Source organism: Lissotriton helveticus, assembly GCF_964261635.1.
Source record: "Lissotriton helveticus chromosome 1_1 unlocalized genomic scaffold, aLisHel1.1 SUPER_1_unloc_17, whole genome shotgun sequence".
Classification (NCBI taxonomy): Eukaryota; Metazoa; Chordata; class Amphibia; order Caudata; family Salamandridae; genus Lissotriton; species Lissotriton helveticus.
In genome coordinates, this window is record NW_027611656.1 from 1579137 (window position 1) to 1595180 (window position 16044).

Sequence of the window (16044 nt, forward strand, 5' to 3'; positions counted from 1 at the left end):
AGTTCACGTGGTGATGGAAATGAAGTTTGTCGTCAAATATAACTCCCAAGTTTCTCACTTTGCCGACTGGCTCAGGTGGAGTGCCCATTTCCTCCGGCCACCATAAAGGAGACCAGGCTGGCTGGACCTTGCCGAACAGCATCACTTCGGTCTTGGAAGAGTTCAATTTCAGACAGTTGGAGGCCATCCAACTGCTAATGGCCCGCATACCGTCTTTGAAGTTGGCCGCTATGGTGGAACCGTTTTTGTGAATAGATAATACCAGCTGGGTGTCATCAGCGTAGGTGGTCAGATTAATATTATACGCTTTTATTACCCTCGCTAAGTCCGATACATAAATGTTGAAAAGGGTCGGACTCAGCGAGGAACCCTGTGGGACACCGCAAGGGAGGGCCAGTGTCGGGGAGGTAAATGAGCCCAGCTTGACTGCCTGTTTACGGTCGGCCAGAAAAGATGCTATAAGATCCCTGGCCTTGTGTTTGATACCGATGGCCTCGACACGGCCGATCAGAGTAGGGTGATCGACCGTGTCGAAAGCCGCCGATAAGTCCAGCAGGATCAAAACCGCCTGACCATCGTTGTCCATTGTGGTTCTTATTTCGTCAGCGGCCTTGATCAGGGCCGTTTCTGTCCCGTGACCTTGTCGGAAACCGGACTGGGTGTCATCTAGTAGGTCATTAGAATGAATATAGTCAGAAAGTTGTTCGTTCATGACAGATTCAAAGATCTTGGCAGGAAATGGCAATGATGCAATGGGACGGTAGCTGGAAGACTCAGATGGATCAAGCGATGGTTTTTTTAGGAGCGGTTTGATTATGGTGTTTTTCCAAATATTGGGGTAAATACCTGATGAGAACATAATATTACAGATGTGTGTCAGTGGTAAGGTAATGGTATCTGGAATGGTGTGAAGTATAGAGGGGTGACAAGGGTCCAGAGGGGAGCCTGATTTGATTGACGAAATAAGTTTATGGATACGATGCGAATGTACCTGAGTGAATTTCGTGAAAGTAGCCGGGTTCAGTTTTGGTTCTATGTTCGTGCATGATATGTTGTTGGCATTGGGGGTAAAGTCCTTGAATATAGTTGTGACCTTATCTGAGAAGCAGTCAGCTAATGTATTGCATAAGATTTGTGATGTTACAGTGGGAGGGTTTAAAGGTTCTGCAAGGTGATTCACTACTTCAAACTGTTTTTTCGTGCTGCATTTTGCCTGGTCTATTTGGGTGGTGTAATAGTTTTTTTTACCCATGGCTACTTTCTGCTTATAGTCCAGGAGTGCGGCTTTATATGTTGTTCTGTCTGAAGGATTGTAATGTTTACGCCAATGACGTTCAAAATTACGGCAGTATTGACGCTGTAGCCTGAGTGGTTCAGTGAACCATGGGGCTGATGGAGTTTTCCTGTTGCATTTGGAGGTTCTAGTAGGGGCTAGAACAACTAGAGTGCTAACAGTGTTACTTATGACAATCTATGTGATACCAAAGGGGATGATGGACGGAGCGTTTGAGCAAATCAACTGATCTGGGTTTAATCCATCACCATTCTTTAGCTCACTCCACCACCCAAGTTCAGACATGGCCATATGCAAATCAGTCTGACCCTGTGCCTCATGGGAACATTCCAGCCGAACTGCCAAGCCATGTCTTCCCTGGACCGGAAACAAGCATCCTGGGACCGGTTTCGGATTCATAATCCTCATCAGCCAGGCTATCTTGAATCCAGTGGTAGAGTGAGCAAGGGACCCACGTCTGGGCATACCCTGCCAACTTAGGGTGAACAAAGCCATACCAAAGGGGATGATGGACGGAGCGTTTGAGCAAATCAAACACTCACCCCCAGTCAACTGATCTGGGTTTAATCCATCACCATTCTTTAGCTCACTCCACCACCCCAGTTCAGACATGGCCATATGCATATCAGTCTGACCCTGTGCCTCATTGAAACAGTCCAGCCCGAACTGCCAAGGTATGTCTTCCCTGGACCGGAAACGAGCATCCTGGGACCGGTTTCGGATTAATAATCCTCATCAGCCAGGCTATCTTGAATCCAGTGGTAGAGTGAGCAAGGGACCCACGTCTGGGCATAAGCTGCCAACTTAGGGTGAACAAAGCGATACCAAAGGGAATGTTGGACGGAGCGTTTGAGCAAATCAAACACTCACCCCCAGTCAACTGATCTGAGTTTAATCTATCACGATTCTTTAGTTCACTCCACCACCCCAGTTCAGACATGGCCATATGAAAATCAGTCTGACCCTGTGCCTCATGGGAACAGTCCAGCCCAAACTGCCAAGCCATGTCTTCCCTGGACCGGAAACATGCATCCTGGGACCGGTTTCGGATTCATAATCCTCATCAGCCAGGCTATCTTGAATCCAGTGGTAGAGTGAGCAAGGGACCCACGTCTGGGCATACCTGCCAACTTAGGGTGAACAAAGCGATACCAAAGGGGATGATGGACGGAGTGTTTGAACAAATCAAACACTCAACCCCAGTCAACTGATCTGGGTTTAATCCATCACGATTCTTTAGCTCACTCCACCACCCAAGTTCAGACACGGCCATATGCAAATCAGTCTGACTCTGTGCCTCATGGGAACAGTCCAGCCCGAACTGCCAAGCCATGTCTTCCCTGGACCGGAAACAAGCATCCTGGGACCGGTTTTGGATTCATAATCATCAACAGCCAGGCTATCTTGAATCCAGTTGTAGAGTGAGCAAGGGACCCACTTCTGGGCATACCCTGCCAACTTAAGGTGAACAAAGCGATACCAAATGGGATGATGGACAGAACGTTTGAGCAAATCAAACACTCACTCCCAGTCAACTGATCTGGGTTTAATGCATCACCATTCTTTAGCTCACTCCACTATCCCAGTTCAGACATGGCCACATGCAAATCAGTCTGACCCTGTGCCTCATGGGAACCGTCCAGCCCAAACTGCCAAGCCATGTCTTCCCTGGACGGGAAACAAGCATCCTGGGACCGGTTTCGGATTCATAATCCTCATCAGTCGGCTATCTTGAATCCAGTGGTAGGGTGAGCAAGGGACCCACTTCTGGGCATACTCTGCCAATTTAGGGTGAACAAAGCGATACCGAAGGGGATGATGGACGGAGCGTTTGAGCAAATCAAACACTCACCCCCAGTCAACCTATCTGGGTTTAATCCATCACCATTCTTTAGCTCACTCCACCACCCAAGTTCAGACACGGCCATATGCAAATCAGTCTGACCCTGTGCCTCATGGGAACAGTCCAGCCCGAACTGCCAAGCCATGTCTTCCCTGGACGGGAAACAAGCATCCTGGGACCGGTTTCGGATTCATAATCCTCATCAGTCGGCTATCTTGAATCCAGTGGTAGGGTGAGCAAGGGACCCACTTCTGGGCATACTCTGCCAACTTAGGGTGAACAAAGCGATACCGAAGGGGATGATGGACGGAGCGTTTGAGCAAATCAAACACTCACCCCCAGTCAACTGATCTGGGTTTAATCCATCACCATTCTTTAGCTCACTCCACCACCACAGTTCAGACATGGTCATATGCAAATCAGTCTGACCCTCTGCCTCATGGGAACAGTCCAGCCCGAACTGACAAGCCATGTCTTCCCTGGACCGGAAACAAGAAACCTAGTACCGGTATCGGATTCATAATGCTCATCAGCCAGGCTATCTTGAATCCAGTGGCAGAGTGAGCGAGGGACTCACGTCTGGGCATACCCTGCCAACTGAGGGTAAAAAAAACGATACCAAAGGGGATGATGGACGGAGCGTTTGAGCAAATCAAACACTCACCCCCAGTCAACTGATCTGGGTTTAATCCATCACAATTCTTTAGTTCACTCCACCACCCCAGGTCAGACATGGCCATATGCATATCAGTCTGACCCTGTGCCTCATTGAAACAGTCCAGCCCGAACTGCCAAGGTATGTCTTCCCTGGACAGGAACGAGCATCCTGGGACCGGTTTCGGATTCATACTCCTCATCAGCCAGGCTATCTTGAATCCAGTACTTTGTAATTATGGACACTTTATAAGTTAATAAATTAAAAATAAAAAAAATAAGCCAGCCTCCCTTTGCACGTCCTATGGTGGAAGGGGAAGCCATTTTATAAAAAGGAATAATAATGAGAAACCAGGAATCAGAACTTACAGCCGACTGATCCGGTAACTCCGTGTTCCGTGCTAAGGAATGCGCCTGTCAGCCCAGGGAACGCCCTAAGACCAACCAGAACCGTCGACCTTGTGTCTTCGGCTTGCACTCCAAAGACTTGACATCACGACCCTACAGCTGAACCCGGATGGTGGTTCGAAAAACAAAAAATCAACCAAAACAGTTTCTCAGATGGGAGAGCTGAATTTCAAAAATAGCAAAGAAAATGAATTTTTATTTTATTGGTCCCACAACTATTGATCGCAAATTATAACGGCCTTTCCAAGGCAATGTCTGGTCATGGAATAAAAGTTCAGGCTCGGTAGTGTCCAATCGAACTGACGGTGGCACAGCTTTTTGCAAAAGATCGTCACTTTCATGCTCAGAACCCGTCTCAATTAAACGTGCATCGCTAAAAGGCAGAAAACGAGGCACAGTCTCAGTTTCAGAGTCAGGAATGCCCTCCTGGACCCACCGGTCGTACGGCAGAGGCAAAGGAGCCCTCTTACAATGCACGCCGTGTATCCAGTTCTTCTTTCCTTGCACTCGTACTGCAGATCGCGTAGACAATAGCACCAAGTAGGGGCAGGTCCAGCGGGGTTGATCGTTCTTTGTTCGCTGGAAGTTCTTCACGAAGATCCAGGAGCCAGGATCGATAGAATGCCCTGAATCTTCAGAAGCCTGAGGCAATGTATCGTGAACCTGTTAGTGTAAAACACGCAATTTAGCCGTCAAATCATGCAGATAGTCAAGCAGTACAGGGTGTTCGATCTCGCTGAATTTTGTCGGCCTCGGCACTCCCCACACGTTTGCCGGGCGACCGAAAATTATTTCATAAGGACTAACTCCCACTCGAGAATGTACAGTCATCCTTGTCGACAATTGTGCTAATGGCAAAGCATCAGGCCATTTAAGACCAGAGCTTGCTTGTATCTTGGCCAGTTTCAATTTGAGGGTGCCATTATATCACTCAACTAGACCAGCTGATTGCGGGTGATTTGCAGCATGGAATTTTTGGCGAATTCCCAAACCATCACACACTCTCTTCATCACTTGACCCACAAATTCACTCCCATTGTCACTCCAGACCATTCTCGGCAAACCATACCTAGGGAAAAACTCTTTAACAAGAGCTTTAGCTGTGGACAAGGCAGTATTATCTTTCAGGGGATATGCTTCAACCCATCTTGAAAAGGCGCAAACAACCACGAGTACATACTTCAGGTTGTTGCATCTCTCCATGTGGATGAAATCCAATTGCAAGACCTCAAACGGATACGTCGGAGGCGCAAAATGACCAGCTGGAGTTGGAGTTCCCTTACCAGGATTGTACATCAGACAAACCATACAATTCTTGACCACGTTCTCTGCACACTTAGGGATTCCAGACTTTTTGCCATACTGGAGCCAACAACTTACAAATCCCTTTTGTACTGATATGAGCCATTCCATGCGCCATTGTAACCACTGCAAGCACGTACGCATCTGGGAACAACCATCGCTGATGTTCTGACAACTCAACCCAACAGCCATTCGAATCCAATTTACCCGTACTCTCTCTCCACACGCTCAACTCTTTCTCTGTAGCTTCAGCTTGAATTGACTTCACATTTTCTATCGTATCTTCACATATTCCTCTATCCGGAACCCATCTCGCTGGACCCACAACATACATTCGACTCATCACATCTCTTGCCGTTTCTTTCGCAACTTCGTCTGCAAACGCATTACCACGACCAACATCATCTGTAACCTTCTTATGTGCACTGCATTTCACAATTGCAACTTGCAACGGCAGGGTCAGGGACTCGAGAAGCTCATTCACCAACTGACCATGCTGTATCTTCGTCCCGTGAGACGTGAGGAACCCACGTTCCTTCCACAAGCGACCAAAACTCTGAGCCACACCAAACGCATACTGGCTGTCAGTGTACACAGTCACTCTTTTCCCTTTCGACAACTCACACCCTCTCGTTAATGCAATCAACTCTGCTGCCTGAGCTGAATTATGTGGGATACGTGCAGCTTCTACAATCGTATGCAAAGTCGTAACTGCATATGCCGCAGTCGTATCGCCATTCGGAAGCTTGAAGCACGAACCATCCACCCATAAGGTACCATCACACTCCGCAAGAGGAGTGTCTCTAAGGTCTATTCTCGCTTTCGTTTCCTCCTCTGTCCTAAGAAAGCAATCATGCCGTTCAGAAACATCTGTCCCCACTGAAGTCGGCAACAACGTAGCTGGATTCAATGTATTGCATCTCTTTATATGCACGTGACTCGCTAATAGTGTCAACTCATAACCTGACAATCGAGCACTAGTTAAGTGCTGTGTCTTGGTTCTGTTTAACAAGGTATCCACTGCATGTGGAACCATCACCATCAACGTATTATTCATCACCAAATCAGCAGACTGTCGAATAGAGACAGCCGCTGCCGCTGTAGCTCTTAAACAACTCGGCAACGCTCTAGCTACCGGATCCAAAGTCGACGAGAAATACGCACATGGACGTTGCCTATCGCCGAACTGCTGTGTCAAAACTGACTATGCACATCCCTCTCTCTCATGGACATAGAGTGTGAAAGGCTTACTGTAGTCGGGGGTACCCAACACAGGAGCTGAACACAACGCCTCACGTAATTCAGAAAAGCTCTTTTCGCATTCGTCACTCCAAGGAATTGGATTCGGAGTATCCTTAATAGTAAGAGCTATCAGAGGTTTCGGAAGAAGCGAAAAATTTGTGATCCACTGTCTAGAGTATGACAAAATACCCAAGAAAGCACGCACTTTCTCTGTGTGGTTGGCACACTCATTTTCGCAATCGCTTGCATTCGTTCTGGGGTCAATCTTCTTCCTTCCTTCGATAAGAGAGGACCTAAGTAGGTCCCTTCTTTCCGACAATACTGCAACTACGAAAGAGACACTTCATGATGGAAGTCAGACAAATGATGCAACAACGACAAAGTAGCTTCTTTACAAATCTCCTCAGTATCGGTAGCTACTAACAAATCGTCGACATACTGAACAAGAGCAGCGCCATCAGGTAAAACAATCGTATCAAGCTGTGTTTTCAAGGCCTGACTATAAATTGACGGACTCTCACAGTAGCCTTGAGGAGCGCGCTTGAACCGGAAGCTTCGACCTCCTAAAGAGAAGCAAAAAATATCTCTACTCTCCTCGGCAATCGGGATGCTGAAGAAAGAATTCTTCAAATCAATCACCGAAAACCAGGTAGCCGAAGCTGGAATCATGGTCAGTAAGGCAGTAATATCTGGAATAATAGGAAATTGCGGGACTACAATCTTGTTCACCTCGCGAAGATCGATCACGAACCTATATACAGGCGGTTGTGAAGAATCAGTACATTTCAAAACAGGCAGAACCGGACTGTTGCACACATTACCTCTCGTTTCTTCAATCACATCTTTCTCAATCAGGTCATAAATGATCGCTAGCAACGCTCTTTCACCTTCAGTGGAGATCCTATACAGTGGAACACGTGGCATTCGAACATTCGCCTTCAGTGTCACAACATATGGCGGAATCTCCAAAAGACCCACATCATTAGGACCAGTAGCCCAAAGAGTATCAGGAAGGGAAGACAATTCATCTGGGAGTCGGTCTCTCGACAAATACATCGGAGAGATCACTCTCTTACCCAATGTAAGCTGTACTCCCGAAGGAGAACACTGTAGCGTTGCATACAATCTTGTCAGCAAATCCAATCCCAACAAATTCTCACCACAACCTGTCGTCAAGATAAGGGGTGCTTCCAATTCACAAGGTCCAACAGACAGAGACAAAGGACTAGAGATTGGGTTCCTAAACGGGGCGCCAGAAAAACCTACCGAAACATTCGTTAAGCCAGACAAAGGTGCGCCAGGGAGTTTAGAGTGCATAATAGAACTCTTTGCAGCAACAGTATCCAACAGAAAAGGTCTGACACACCTGATGTAATCACCTCAACGTAGGGTCCACTCTGATCTACTGGAACTGAAACAACTCCCTCTCCTTGTCCATGGCTGTCCTAGCAATCATTATCGTCCATATTCTCACCTTCGACATAGTAGTCGTCAGCATAGTACTGAGTCGTTCTACTAGACGCACCATTTTGCTGATCAAAACAATTCATCGAATTTTGTGGAGGAAAGGAACGCGCATTCTGCGGGAACACACCACGTCCCCTACCTCTAGGTGCTTGCTGAACACCTCGACCTCTCACACCAGTCACACCATTTGCGCGCTGCAACAGAACCGGGCAACTACTTTTAAAATGACCCTCTTGCTTGCAATATGCACACTGATTAGGACCTACAGGAAAACGCGGTTGAGAAGACTCAAACCTTTGCGAGTTTCTCTGAAACTGCTGAGGTTGCTGATAATCACGCTGGCTACTACGAGGCGGATACGCTTGCTGCAAAAGAACCTTCGTCTTCAACTCTTTAGTCTTTTTGTCTGCTCTGTCCTTCTCGTCCTATCCCTATTTTCGTAGTACTGTGCAGTAGCCAGTATCTGTGCTGAAGAGGTAACGGCCCAAGAACTCTCTGAATCTTTCAAATTCTTACACAACTCGGGGAGCAAATTATGCACAACTTGTCAACAAACAACCGTTGACCACCTTCCGTGCTCATGTCTTGACCACTATGGTCGATAAACGTCTCTTCAAACCTAGTGAAGAAATCAGATACGCCTTCATCTTTCTTCTGCTTACACGCAGACAAATTATCCCATTATCTATATCGGCTAAATTCATAACACACAAGTCTGCAGTCTGTGATAATTCCTTATAGTACCCTGCAGGATTTTTACGGGGTCAGGTAAGGTTTGCTTAAGTTTAAGAGCCAAAACTTCAGCTCGCTTCCACGGGACATGTACCCAAACAAGCTGAAAATGTGCCGGTGCAGCTAAAATACCAAGACCTACATCAGCCTGAACTGCTTCCTTCCACACCGGAGGAACCTCTCTCATTGGATATTGTCGCACCTTCCTCCTAACAGAAGGATCAGGCTCAAACAACGACTGAGATGGAGAATCGCTCCTAAACGACAACAATGTCGCAACTGCTTTTTCAACATTGGGACCCACTATTGTTCCCTTTGCAAACTCGGACTGTACACGGAACAACTCAGGCGGAGTCTGTCCCAAATCACCATCTTCCCATTCTCCACGAAGGAAAGTACACATCTTATCGAAAACATATCTCTGCTTCGGTTCTTCCCATTGACGGAAGAAGACCATAAAAGACTCTACATCATATCTTAAAGAACGAGTGACCCATTTATGTGCTAAAGGATCCAATACGTCCCGTTCTTGGGAATCAGGCAGTTGGCTACGCAATTGTTTACGCGCTGAAACAGGGGTCATACTCGATGTCCCAAAGAAAGGAGACAAAAGACTAGCAACAGTATCAGTCATTCTCTGTCGAACAGAAGGAGAAGTCGACAGAAGAACAGGAGGAAAAACAGGAGGAGACAAAACAGACGCAGAGGCAGTATTAGAAGGAATATCAGAAAAAGTAGACAATACAGGAAACAAAGTCGTAGGAATTAGAGACGGAGCAGGTAGCAAAGTCGGCAGCCCTTGAGGAGGCTGCGCCAGAGGAATAGGAGCCAACTGAAGAGGAGCTGGCAGCTGTGGAATAACCGGAGGCAAAGCAACCAGAGGTTGCGGAGGTGCTGTAGCACTCTGCAAATAAGGTGGTGGCGAATTCAACAAATGTGACATCAAAGGATCTTTCTCTAGTTCCTTCACTGCATCCTGCTGAAGAGTCGGCAAAGCTGGATAGCACTTATCAATCGCCATTTTACGTTGCCTGTGCAACTGCTCACTCGCTTGTTCCTCTTCATTATCTTTAAACTGTATAGAAGCCTGCATTATCGAGATACCCTTCTCTCTTTTATTTCTCTTCGCTAATTTAATTTCTTTCTGTTTGGCTTCCTTTCGCCATAGGCGGAAAGAGTCAACCATCGCCGGCCGGGCTTTCTTCTTAAAGAGTTTAACCTCTAGATTATTTAAAATTTCCGTATCCTAACTACCATATTGGGGCCACTTTAGGACACCATCCTTCCTAGTGTAGCGGATCCACACTTCGTTATACGTGATAGGACCCACGCCATGTTTTAAATAGAGCTCATAGGTTGGAGTCCCAATCGGAGGAACCGGACACAAGTCCTCCAATCGGGAATCCCTCTTACAACCACAACAAAATATCTTTCTAAGTCTGCTAAGACCAGGCATCTTCGCTCACTAGTCTAGCTTCAAACTTCGAGGGAATATCGAATACGATAGTCTCGTGAATACACGAATCCCTTGGCTTTGGTACTTGCAAGTCCCAAATCAAAGATCCCTAGTGGATACCCAAAAACTAAGGACTGGGAGACGCTCCACTCATACTCAACTGAAGTATCGATGACGTCGCCAGAAGACCCGTCTATCGCCTCGCTTTACAAATCGTCTAAGGGCTCCAAGACAGGGCGACAGTCAGGGCAGCAGTCCTTCATAGCCATCGGAAAGCGGGGAACCTCGCAGCAAAGACTTTCGGACCACGACGACATACAGGGGTCGTTGAAGTGGCTGGCCTTCCTCCAGAATTTTCACACAATGCTCCTCACGATCTTCAGGATTGGACCGGTACCGCTGAAGTCGCCCTACGTTGGGCGCCAATTGAAGAACCGGGTTTTAGAACCCAGCGGCACCAGGGGAAACGCCCGAAGTCTCCGAGTTCTCCTGTCTTGGCATGCAGAGGCACGGGATACTTCTTGGTGACTTCAAAGATCAAATTTATTGGCTGCAACCACAAACAGAGGTCCACGAAGTACAATGACGTATATTCGTAGGAGACTGCTCAACTTTACAAAGCTAGTCATCCCTTTTTATACAAAATATTGTGATTTAGGCAAACATTCCTTATTTACGATCAACCAATCCCATGTGTACACGACAAAAAGCATTGCATGACAAACCCACATTTCGTTGTCCAGCCCACCATCAATTACACGGGAAGGCCCAACATTCTTGCTCGAAAGGGCTGGACAGAAACCAATAATAAAAGACCACAACCCAAATCATAAATAGGCCATAAAAGCAGGAGCAGAAACAGATTAGAGGCAAGATAGAAGGGCGAGTGTATGCACCATAAATTCAGCAATGTCCTGCTCTTTGATCTCTATCTTGACCAGCTGCCGAACAAGGAACTGGCTCAACAAGGTTAGCTTTGGGCAACGGTGCCCAGGTCACACAAGAGTCAGCTGAAGGTGTACATGTCCCAAGGACTCGTTCGGTCGTAGTCATCGGCCTATGTGAGGGCAACCACAAAATGGCTGCCGTACACAAAATGGAACCCAAGGTTTCAGAACGGAACCCCTCATTTCATGGTGAATCCATCACTCGAACATGATGAAAACACTCGTACATATTACACTCGTCATTTTCGGTCCGCTGTTACCAAAATCGTCACAACACGACGACTTTTATTGAACGGGTTCAGAATCTCGGAACCTCAAGCCACAACCCCAATATCCCATGCGGCGAGAGGCTAAATCTCTGGTTGCAGAAATCCTTGAACAATTAGAATATCAAGATGTGATTGAGATATGTGTGTCACCCATGAATAATGCTCGTTTCACTGTTACCAAACCTAATGGGTCGTACTGCCTGGTTTTGGATTATCGACATTTAAATTCACATTGTCATACATGTGCGGTACAGAACACCCACAGTTCAGCTCTCGTTGACAGTCTGGTGTGAAAAAGATTTAAGACCACACTAGACATTTCCAATGGCTTTTTAAGTCATAACCTGTCCTCTGTTAATAGTCAATGGACAGCGTTCACTTGTGGCGGCAAGCAAAAACAATTTAAAAGATTGGCTATGGGCTATAAAAACAGCCTAGGCGTCTTTGCCGCAGGTGTCGTCTCTTTTGCTAGATGGCATTGATCCTGATGCGTACTCGTACATTGATGATATTTATCTCATGGACGACGAATTATGGCCGCATCTGTGTTGCATTGACCGCATTATAGTTATGTTTGCGGACTTCGGTTATGAATTTAACTTTGCAAAGTCACACATTGCGGAGTACACAGTGTTGTTCCTGGGCTATGAGCAAAACAATGAAGGTAGAGGTCTCGCATCTCACTTCCTGGAGAAATGCGCTCGTTTATGGTCTCATACAACTCTGAAAAAACTACAATCCTTGCTGGGATTTTTGAATTTCGGGTGTACTTATATTCCTGATTATGCCCAGCATATCAAACCTCTATATGCTTTGATACAAACAACTTTTAGCAAGTCATGCTGGCTGCCTGAACATTCAGCTATTCTGCAATTTTTGCAGTCTGATCTTCTTGAATCTAAGTACTTATTGACTCATGATAACCACACTAACCTGGTAATAAGAATTGTGCATGGTGCCGTGGGTTTCACGTACTTGACGTTTAATGAAGGAGACACAGTGCCTCTCGCTTACAAGTCACACTTGTACACTTCGGCTGAAAAGCAATTTTCTTCTGTCGAGAAAGTCTTGACAGCTGTACAGATGCCGATTTTAAAAGAGAGAGCGCAGTCACAAGGAAAACACATGTTGGTTGTTACACCTTATCCTGCATTTGAAGCAGTGATAAAAGCCAGTGTATCAAATTTTAAAGTTTTATATCCTAATTGGATACAATGGGCAACTTCGTTGACATCTCCGGATGTCACATTTATCTTTGACCCCTCATTGCAAACTCAGGAGTTCTTACAGTATGAGTTTGTTCATCCTGCTCCTCTGTTCATGCGCACGCTTGAGGATTACCATTGTATCATTAACACTGACGGTTCGGCGCGCAACCGGCGATAGGATCTAAGCATTCATATTCAGTGGCCAGCGCAATCGTGGCTGGTACCATGGTGAATGGAGAATTCAAGCCCAATGTCGTACACATGCAGACATTAGGTGACTGTAATGCCCAGTTGGCAGAGCTACGTGCTCTAGTGCTTGGGTTAGTGAGAATGAGGGGTAAAAGGTCCCAATCCCTTACTAGCCGTTTATTGAGCAATGGTCCCTCTTTTTTGTCAAGCTTGCCCTCGGGATGGGGCAACCCCTAACCCCCTATTATAGCAAAGTTTGAGAAAGGTGTGTCAGGGCAAGCTTTGTTTTTTATGGTCTATTATGGAAAAATTCCAATCGCACGAGATGACTCGTACCGGCATTACACCAAAATCAGGGAATCCCTATTTATCCACAGAAAAGAACGACCAGATATACTTCTTCTACCTGATTCGTAACACCTTGAGGAAGCCCCAGGCCGGATGGCCATGTAAGGGGTGAAACAAGTGTTGGCTGTTCTCCTACCACGAATATAGTAACACCTTTATTAAAACAAAAAAAGGAACCATCGTGTAATTGAAATTTTTCCATAATAGACTATAAAAAACAAAGCTTGCCCTGACACACCTTTCTCAAACTGTGCTCTAGTGTTTGCATTGAAGTTTGCTGACCCTCGTGTGGCTACTTTAATTGTGAGTGACTCTTATTACTGTGTTCAGTCCTTCAATAAAAATGTATTCTTTTGGACTCAGAATGACTATCGTGATTCTAAAGGTTGCACAATTAAGCACAAGATGCTATGGGTTTGAGTCGCAGAAATAAAGAACGTCTGCTTCTCGTAAATGTAATTCATACTCTTGGTCACCAGCATGTAAGAGTGAACGCTGTTGGCAACAGTCTTGCTGGTGAAGCAGCAAAGACCGCAGTAGCAACATATGTAGTAGCAGCAGTTACAAGGTCCAACAGTAAGAATAATGATGACATCTTGGCAGCTATACCTGCTACAGAGATCGGTGATAATTACCCTAAGGGTTTCCCTTCTAAATACTCTTATCATTTAAGTCCTGATAAAGTTACTTATGTGAGAATTAACAATGTTGGTGACAGGCTGATTCCCGACGCGGACCGCAGGCTACCCTTGATAAAAGTTGCTCACGAAGGCATAGCCTCGGTTCATGCAGACGTTTCAGCGTATGTCTCTATCTTACAGCAGCGTTACTGGTGGCATGGATTGTATAAATAAACTTGTGAATATGTCTTTTCTTGTTATGTATGTCAGCAGATTAAACCTTCAACTGCTGGATGCAATTCTAAAAAAAGAAGAAAGAGTGTCTAGTAATTGCAATACAGACAAAATAAACAGAAGCAGTCCAACTAATACAATTCAACCAATAACTCCTCACCAAATACATGGCACTTCTGAGGAAAAAAAAGAGAAAGATTGGGCCCTCACAGTGTCAAAGGCAGCAAACGGTCCCACAAATACATCGGAATGGGACCATCTACAGATTAAAAGCAGGGAAGGAAAAAAGTCAATTATCTACATACCCAAGCAACCTGAGCGAAAAAATGTCCCCACTGTACAAAGCCCTATTAATAGTGAAAAAATTATATTCACTCCTCAATTTCAATCTAGAGGTAGGCAAGATATACTTAACAGGGGGAACTTACTTAGACTTTTTAAATCACTACCGGCACTGAGCAATATCGTCAGTAAAGATATCATCTCTGTCGAATTTTTGGAGGGGAAACATAATATTCAAACCTCAACGCTAATAAAATTAATTTCGCCAATAATAACCGAACAGATTATGAATGAACAAACCACATTTAATTCCTGGGGCATATTACTTACCAAAAAACTACCAGAGGTTTACCCCACTCCATTCATTGAAGAGGAAACAACACCAAAACACAAAAAGGTAGAAATACAGACTATTTCAGTTCTAAAAAATGCACTTGGTAGGTCCCCGACAAAAAATATATGTACCATTCCACAAAACACCATAAATAGAAATTTTGAAATAAATGAAAAATGGGTAACTATGGCACTCCACAGTAATCAGAAACAATGATATGGTACCTTATCACAAATAAGAGACAAATGTAATGAAAGTTGAATAATAAGAGTATGCTCATGGAACATAAATGGACTGAGAGCTAAGATCTTAAATGCTCAGATAGACTCCATAGCGGAAACCCCCCAAATTATAGTATTACAAGAAACCTGGGAAACTAAACCATTTATGTTACATGGATACACTGGCTATTATGAGCACGCAATAAAAGAGTGAATGTTCGGACGAGCCAGTGGTGGACAGGCAATATTTATTTCTAACACTATACAGGCACACCATGAACAAGTGATAGTAGACAGTACTAATATCTTGATAGTTAAAGTGACCTATAAAAAAACTAACCAAATCCCTAAAACATTATATTTAATTACGGTGTATATTTTGCCTACAAATCGGAGCAGGGAAGAAACCTGTAGAACCCTGAACAATGCACTTATCAATATAACGATAGAGGATCCCCTAGCAGATTTCCTTATTACTGGGGATTTTAATTTAAACCTTATGTCATCCCACACAAGAGGCAACATAACACAATTCCAAAACCATCAATGGCTAATTCCTGAGCAAGATCTAGGGATAGACAATAATGCTGATGAGAATAAAAAGGGAAAGAAACTAGTAATGGACATTGAAGCAATGGGACTCCGAATACTTAACGGTAGAAAAAACCCAGATGTTCCACCACTAAACAGTTATTTTGGGCATAATGGATTTTCAAGGATCGATTACACCATGACTTCGTTGCATATGTTCCACAATATTATCTCGTACCAACTAAAGAAAGTAAACGAAAGTGATCATGCTCAACAAATAATTATAATGAACATCGGACTGAATAGAAATAAGGAGTACCAATCGGCTCATGGGCATATTGGCACAACAAATTAGAAAAAACTGTTTTGGAATGTGGAAAACAAAGAAATAATGAACGATGAAGTGGAAAGGATTTTGGAAGTTTGCCTTAAGGACACAGCAGCAAAATCAGTGATAGATCAA